The sequence below is a fragment of the Hoplias malabaricus genome, chromosome 14 (assembly GCF_029633855.1).
Source record: "Hoplias malabaricus isolate fHopMal1 chromosome 14, fHopMal1.hap1, whole genome shotgun sequence".
Classification (NCBI taxonomy): domain Eukaryota; kingdom Metazoa; phylum Chordata; class Actinopteri; order Characiformes; family Erythrinidae; genus Hoplias; species Hoplias malabaricus.
Genome location: NC_089813.1, coordinates 28852318 through 28861005, shown reverse-complemented (window position 1 = coordinate 28861005; position 8688 = coordinate 28852318). Strand labels below are relative to the sequence as shown.

Here is an 8688-nt window from a genome sequence, read left to right as displayed (position 1 = left end):
TATTAAAATTGATCTACTATTAAATCGTATTCTCTAAGACCCTTGTGTCCCTCAAATTAGCAGTGCCTAGAGACTGAGCATCATAATTTTACAGATAAAGACATCATGTGCTGTGCTTAAAGGTTTGTAGGCATGGGCTGCCAGAGCCTGACAGGCTATATATTTATTACTGAGGTAATGGAGCATGGAACAAGTCTTGAATTTACAGCATAGCTGAACCAGGCTCTTAGGTCTGTATTTATGGGCATTTATGTATAGAGTTAATGTTTAATAGATATTTGTGCTACCAGGGATGTCACCCTTTTCTTTCTTACATCGAATAGACTGACATCTGGAACTCAGCTGGAGTGAACTAAATAGACTAACTGATTCCGCCAGTGGATCAGTGTTTAAGGACAAGGAATTAAGTAATATATTCAGTTCTCCTTTTTTTTGACCCATATTATAATATCTAACATATCTCCATGTTTTAATTATTGTCAGTTTCACCTGTAACACATTATTACCAGCCTCTTTTGAGGAGAACATTGTTTATATATTTCATCTTTCCATTCATTCAGTGATTAATTCAACCATTCACATATTTTCTTGTTGCTTCATCTTAATCCAGGTTGTGTTGAGTCGGGAACATTCCCGGAAATATTGGACGAATATCAGTCCATCACACATACGGACAGTTTCACATAGTCAATAAATGTTCTCTGGGATTGTGATAGCAAACCAGAGCACCTGGAGGAGACCCACACAAACACAGGGAGAACCAAACTCCTCACAGAGAGTGATGCAAGGCCAGTATTGACCCCAGGACACTAGAGGGATACTAGAGCAGTGTGGCAGGGAAACTAGATGTACCCTACCATTTTCCAATTTATATTCATTGCTTAACCATTCTGTAACTGTGCCTTTGATGCATTTACATATACATATATAATTACATTTGTTCTGACTGGCTAGTTTGGCCTAAAGTATACAGAAGACATTTCTAAGTTCTCAGAAACAAGTTGCAGTCACACAGCTCCAGGGACCTGGAGGTTGTGGGTTCGATTCCCGCTCCGGGTGACTGTCTGTGAGGAGTTGGTGTGTTCCCCCTGTGTCCGCGTGGGTTTTATCCGGGTGCTCCGGTTTCCTCCCACAGTCCAAAAACACATGTTGGTAGGTGGATTGGCGACTCAAATGTGTCCGTAGGTGTGAGTGAATGTGTGTGTGTGTCTGTGTTGCCCTGTGCAGGACTGGCGCCCCCTCCAGGGTGTATTCCTGCCTTGCACCCAATGATTCCAAGTAGGCTCTGGACCCACCGCGACCCTGAATTGGATAAGCGGTTACAGATAATGAATGAATGAATGAATATTAAAGATATGGAGATTATCCATAGTGTATGAAATCAACACAATTTTAAAATTGTAGCATAAAGTACAATCATGTTCCCTAAGTAACGGTAATCAATATGTACCACCACAGTGACAATTTTTCTGAAAGTGTAGGATAAATGGATTACATTTTTTTTGAGCTTAGGGTACTTGTTTTGATACCCTCGATTGACATGAGCACTGTCACGTTAATGTTTCTGGTGTCACGGTGGTTGGGTAATGAAAGATTTAAATGGGTTTTCTGAGTCTGCCTCATGAGTAAGTCTCTGGGACTGATAGCATTGAACAGCAGAAGTCTGGCCTGTTTTAATTAGTCACATATAATCAAAACATAAATACAAGCCTACTCGTGTGATCTGGAGATCTTGATTTATCCCACACATGAGACCATACAATATTGTCACCCATGGAACATGCACGAGAGCTACTCTGTGCTGAGAGCACAGAGGGATTGAGCTACAATGCCAAATTGGCTTTGAGAATTCTGGCTGTCCCTGATCTATCTCTTCCGGAAGGTTGTTGAATGTCTTTTCGTCAGCTTTGCTGTGCTCACACACGTCAGTGTTGACGAAAGAGGAGTAAGGGGTTGGGGGGCGGGGGGTGGAGGGAGGGATGTAGGGAGGAGGATGTGCCAGACAGAGCACAGAAGGATGCATCAGCCAGTCCCTCTCTCCTGCTTCCTTTTCACAACATCAGAACTCTGGGGAGGACATGGGAAAATAACAACAGAAAGCTTTCCAAACAGAAAGACTGATTCATCAGACAGAAAACTGCGAGGTGCTTTTGCTTTTTACAGAACAAGCACATTTTTAGGACTCAGTGACTTATAGCAATATACAATATACAGACATAGGGTATTTTTCAGGTAAACAATAACTGACTGGACCAGAGGGACGTTTTCCATCAAAAAAGTAATCCATTGTATATATTTATTGTATATAAAAACATTCATTCATTCATTGTCTGTAAACACTTACCAAGTTCAGGGTCTCCGTGGGTCATGTATCGTAACAAGAGTCTGACTGGCTTTCAGTTTTTAATATTCGCCTAAGGCACCCTCTTTTGGGGAGATATGCTCCTCTACTTCTCCTTTAGTTCAAAAGTTGGTTTAAAGAGAAAATCTCTCTTGTTATAAGCTCCTACTGTGTGCACGAGAAATCTTAAAACTATTTGTATGAAGACACTAGCCTTTTTAGTAGTACTAAATATTGTTTATATATTTATTTATTAATTTGGTGGTTTTTATTGTTTGCGTCTGCGCTCAAAAAACTCCAAAGCCCACACTATCTGCATCACATCTCAGATCTCAAGGCACTCAAACAGCCTTGGCACATACTGTTTTTCTCAGTATCCTACGTCACTGTAACCATGAAGGGCTGCTGCCAGGGGGCTATCACAGTGTCAGAGCTGCGGATAGATACTGCCTTCTTTTGTATTCAGTGTGTGTGCTCCTCATCCTGTAGAAATGTCAGACATGAAGAGCATCATTATGCACCTGAGACCAGCTGCTTTAGTAGTGAACAACACAAAATTATCACTGTATGACTGGAGAGAAATGACCTTGACCACAGCGAAGAGGACAAGTATAGAAATGGGCTGTAAATCTCTGTGCAAGAGAATGTGCAAGATTTCTGCCAGAAAAGTATCTAAACAAGTATCCTAACCTTTAGATACTTGAGCTACACCATTAACCCCTGCTATATCAAGGTATCAGAGTAAACTCAATCCATTTCAATCAAAATCTTTACCATGTACTTCTTCACAGTAGCCACTTAATGAGGTCCACTCTGTAGGGGTGCAATTACTGACTGTAGCCCATCGGCTGCTGCACAATTTATAAGCCTTCTACTCTCTATTTATATATCAATTAAAAGGGACCACCAAAGGGTCACAATTGACCAGACCATTTATTTTCTGGGCTAAGAGTGTGTTGATGGTTGTGTAGTCAAACACAGCATCGGTGAGGGCCTAAAGTTAGGCTAGTATTTATATTAATTTAAATGTGGAGAACAAAGGAGGGTTTTCAGATAAAGTGCACAATAAATATACAGGAGTTGGACAATGAAACTGAAACACCTGTCATTTTAGTGTGGGAGGGTTCATGGCTAAATTGGAGCAGCCTGGTGGCCAATCTTCATTAATTGCACATTACACCAGTAAGACCATGTGCATCCAAGGATAACAATGCACCAATACACCCAGCAAGACTGGTGAAAGATGAACATGAAAGTGAAGTTGAACATCTCCCATGGCCTGCACAGTCACCAGATCTAAATATTATTGAGCCACTTCGGGGTGTTTTGGAGGACTGTCAATATATGGGAGCTAAGTTTCAAAACAGACTTATTTTTCAGATGTCACAAATCACGCATAAACATTACTAGGTAAGCATGACATATAAAATCAGTGATCACAAATGAAAATTGATTGGTAATCCAAAATATCTCCCCTGAAGTGAGTCTATATATCTTTTTGGCCCCAAATATTTTTATGTTTTTTTATGTCCTGTGTGTTTTATTCTCACTGTGGTCTTTGTTCACTTTGATGTCCTCAAGTGAACTATTTGAATTAAGTGGGAAAATAATAAACCATTTAACTGTGAAAAGTTGATATTCAACATTATTGGTCACGACTATTTCAAGTGACAGCTTTTGCTTCTGATTGATTATAAGCCTGACAGCACATTTAATTTAACGCTAACTTTGAACACAAGAATTATTCTATTAACCATCTGCAGCACAAGTCACCACAAACAAGATGAACACTTGTAAAGCAAAGCAAAGCTGTACACATACATATATATATAAGCTTCTTTTCAATCTATATTTGAGACCATTTTGCAAGCACCCACACATTGCTTTAAGATGAATCCAGCTGTGTGTGTGTGTGTGTGTGTGTGTGTGTGTATGCGCCCAGTGCATGGATGTACTGTCGTGAATATAATAAATATTTATTTCCGTGATAGCCTAAATATATCATTCATCTGTGAGAATAAAGGAATCCATTTCATCCTGCTTGCTGATGGAGCTCTCTGAGGATCATGTTGCTGTGTTAATGTAATATTATTTCCAGCAATATGCAGAGGAACAATAAATAATATTCCATGCCTGATATCCTGTGTAGTTACATTGTGTCACTGGTAAATAATATGATCCTGATCAGGATCATTGTTTGCCTGCTTTAATTTCATGGTTCAGCACAGCCATTACATTTGCATGAGTGGAAAAATACTATGTGAAAAGCAATTTGATTTCTGCAGAAACACATCAGTCAGACTTTACAAACAGCGGCTTTCACATTCAAAGATCCCAAAATAGCATGTTCAGTGAGATGAATAGAATTATATGCAATAAACAACAACAAACATCCCATAGATTTGCACAACTAATGATCTGTATAAGGGAAGAATGACAGTGTTTTAATAATAACTGATGTTCTCAGTCCCCAAATGATTATTAAGGGTGATTAAATACCCCAGATCTTGTTCTGTCTTAAAAAAACCCTCCAGTGTACAGTACTGCTGGTTTCAGCAGTTTGAGGCAACCTGCGTGTTGCATAATCGCTAAAACTGCAGATTTCAAGTACGTTCTGTGAATTTAGTTTGACCTGTAGTCAAAGTATTAGTTATTAATTTTCCAGAGATATTTCAGTGGAGATTAAATATAAGATAATCCACTTACATAAGGTAGGGAAAATACAAAGGAAAACTGGGTTTTAAAAAAGTGGATAATAAAACAAATGTGACTACTATCCATTCAGAAATGCCTGGAAATCAACAGAATGATCACCATTACATGAACCGTACATAAAACTTTTGACCTTTTCAAGCTCAAAATCAAGTTTCTCATTAAGGACTCGTGGGGCCTAACCTCACCCAATGACATGTTTAGAACTTTGTGTGTTTGTGCATTATATACATATGGCCACAATGTATGATGCACTGCAAAAATGTGAACACCTGAAAACCTTGTAAAATGCACTTTTTGAGCTATGAGGTACAATCTTGTTTCTGTAAAAGTATTCTGGCATTCCAGTGTGCAAGACGCAGACATTGGAGTCTTTCTTTACCTTTCCACTCCACCTTAAACAGTACCTAATTAGTTCTTTAACAAAACTGGTCATATGAGTTACACAGATAAAGTGAGAACCATGAGGTTAGACACAGTTAATTTGATCATCCAAACTTATTCAACAAACCAGTGCTAAAAAAGCATCAGGAACCGCTTTGATAACATTAATGGATGGACTGAGACCTAAATACAAACATCTCGAATAAATACATTCATGTTTTATTACGCCTTTAGCAATTTCAAACAGGTCATGATACAATGAGGAGAGTCCGTTTGTGCTAATTCCCATTGACATAAAGACTTTGTTGTGCCCTGAACTACTTAATACACTTCATTTATTAAAAATATACAACAGTAAACAAGGCAGTCTAAACAGTGAGTGCACTCTCTTGTGATGACACTAAGATACCTATATATCACCAATAAGTAGTAAACCATATTTAGCACAGTGATTATTTACTATAACTCATGCATTATAACAAGTAAAATTGCTTTGAAGTCAATTTATGATCCACAGCATGGGTTCCCCATATGTAGGCAACCATGTTTAAAATACCTGGATTTATTATAAAAGAACAATTTTTCCATTGGCTCCTTATAGTAAAATAATTAGAATTGTCTGTGCATTTGGGATGTTTACATGGTTGTGTAACTGGCTTTGTGTCTTACAACAGAATCCTCAGTAATTGCTAAGGCCCCTCGGGAGGCATATTCATTGTTCCACACGCTCAGTAGCCTCTGAAACGGAATGTTTGCATATAGAATATGTGCAATAGGTGTTCTTGGCTGTGTTAGTCATCTTTAATATGAACTATGATGTCTGTTTTTGTTACGTAAGCCACTCCAGCTAGTCGTGGTAAGAGGGTTGTGAGGGTTAAGTCAGGCCTAAGCCCATATTACTCTGGAATAGTGTGAGGTGCGATGCTACGGCAGATGGCCTCCTACAGACTTTGAGCATTGCCAGCCGGGTTGGGCTTATATAACACTCTAAAATGATCTCTAATCTCATGGTAAGTAGGAGCAGTGGTCATTTTCAGTGATGCTCCAGCTCGTCCGCTCTCTATTTTTAACAGAAAAAAGCATGCACGCAAGGCCAAAATGATCAAGAGCAGGTTGCAACAAAGCATTTATGAACCGGGGGAAAATTTCAAGGGAAGTGTTAGTGGTGAGTCATCCCGTGTGACGGGTGTGTGTCTTTGTGCAGAAATGGCCCGTCAGTCTGAGTCACATACTTTCCAGCCCTTCTGATGGTCATGTTTACTGACCCATCCAGTCTGTGATCAGGAGAATGTAATGAAGCAGATACACATCCTCCTCTGCTGCACATCAGGATGTCACTCAAACATCACGGTGCGCTCACTGTAAGACAACATGCTTCTAGACCTTGTATTTCAAGTAGGAGATATTTAGATTAGACAAGATGAGATTAGATTAGACTGACAATTTAAACAGTTTAAAAAGTGAGGGAGTGAGTTTGCCATGTTCCGGACAACACTACAGTATTTCAAAGGATGTAAATATATAAATAAATGCTAAAACTAAATGTATATATAGAATCTGTGTCTAAATGTTTTATATATTTATGATAATTATATAATAAAAAATGTTAATTATATTGAACATCATCATTATTATTATTATTATTATTATTATTATTACTACTACTACTATATATCCCGTGGCCCTGAACTTAATAAGTGGTTAGAGACAATGAATGATTGAATGAATGAAATATTATATATCTCTTAAATATCTGTATTTACAACATGTGCTGATATTGTATCTGTTTTTATTAAGTGCTTGTCTGTCCATAACTCAGCAAACAATAATGTTAATAATAATATTTATTTATTATAATAATTGGGCACAAGGTGGGAACACACCCTGGAGTGGGAGACAGTCCTTCACATGGCTACACACACACTCACACCTACGGACACTTTTGAGTCGCCAATCCACCTACCAACGTGTGTTTTTGGACTGTGGGAGGAAATCGGAGCACCCGGAGGAAACCCACGCAGACACGGGGAGAACACACCAAACTCCTCACAGACAGTCACCCGGAGCGGGAATCGAACCCACAACCTGCAGGTCCCTGGAGTTGTGTTACTGCAACACTACCTGCTGCACCACCATGCCGCCCGATATTATAATATTAACAAGGTAATTTAAAATAATCTGAAAAGAATAAGAAAGCAAAATACTGTTAGTAATAACATGAGTAATGACAGGAGTAATAGTGGCAGTAGTAGTAGTAGTAGTCGTAGTAGTATATAATATAACATTGCCCATAAGGCCCTATACAATAAGCCTAAATACAGAAAGTGATTATGTACAATATTCCTACTGTATGCAAAAGTGTCCATTATGACATTAAAAGTGTAATTTCCATTTTGAAGCAATACACTTGAGTACAATTCAGTCATAATCTGTAACCTAAAGCTCCACTTATTAATCCACCTGCTTAATGACTGCAGGGTTTGTTCATGGGGCCTTTCGATAATTGAAAGGGGAAAAAAAGCGAGACAGATGGAGAGAGAGGGTGAGAGAGAGAGAGAGAGAGGGGTTTAGGTAGGTTACAGTAATACTGTAAACTAAAGCTAATGAAACTGTGGCAAATTCTTTACTTCTCCTGGTGAAGAGTAAATAATGCCACCTTGCATTCTGCACTGAAATGAAAGGTTTTGTTGATTGCTATTCCTAGAAATATTTGGATTTTCATTTCATTAAGAAATTTCTAGGCTGTGGTAATTCAGAAGTTAACGTTCCTAACATTTGCTCAAGTCTCCAAAGACCAAGTGTTTTGCTCAGATTTTAACACAAAACAGGGACATATAGAAGATGCATTGCATTCTACATATGACTGCATATAATCTTTTCTGTGTAAATGTTTGAGTACATAACAATGTAGTTGTAATAATGAACCAAATGAGTTTGTATAGAACAATAGAAACTGACATTAGATGTAAAAGCTGAACTTTGACTGGGCACATTTCACAACACTACCCCTTCATCTACTTTGAGAAAAATACAGATTAATGAAGGATACATATTGATTTTTTATGGATATCTAAGAAAAAACATGAAAAATTACAAATATACCTCTATCAAAATATTATTGAGCACTTTAATGTATATTAATTACTTTGCTGCACAACATGTTTTATTATAATCTTATTTTTTTGAACTGGTCAGAAAGTGGCATAGGCTGAAGGTCAGAAAGAGAGAGAGAGAGAGAGATAAAGGCAATC

General features: G+C 38.2%; 1 long non-coding RNA gene across 1 annotated transcript in view; it reads left to right on the top strand.

Annotated features, from left to right (window-relative positions):
* Positions 1–7481, top strand: part of LOC136665734 (uncharacterized) — a 13032-nt gene extending 5551 nt beyond the window's left edge. Inside the window, exon 3 of the long non-coding RNA XR_010795305.1 lies at positions 7309–7481. This is a non-coding gene — a long non-coding RNA (uncharacterized lncRNA). The remainder of the gene's footprint in view (positions 1–7308) is intronic.
* Positions 7482–8688: the final 1207 nt, after the last annotated feature.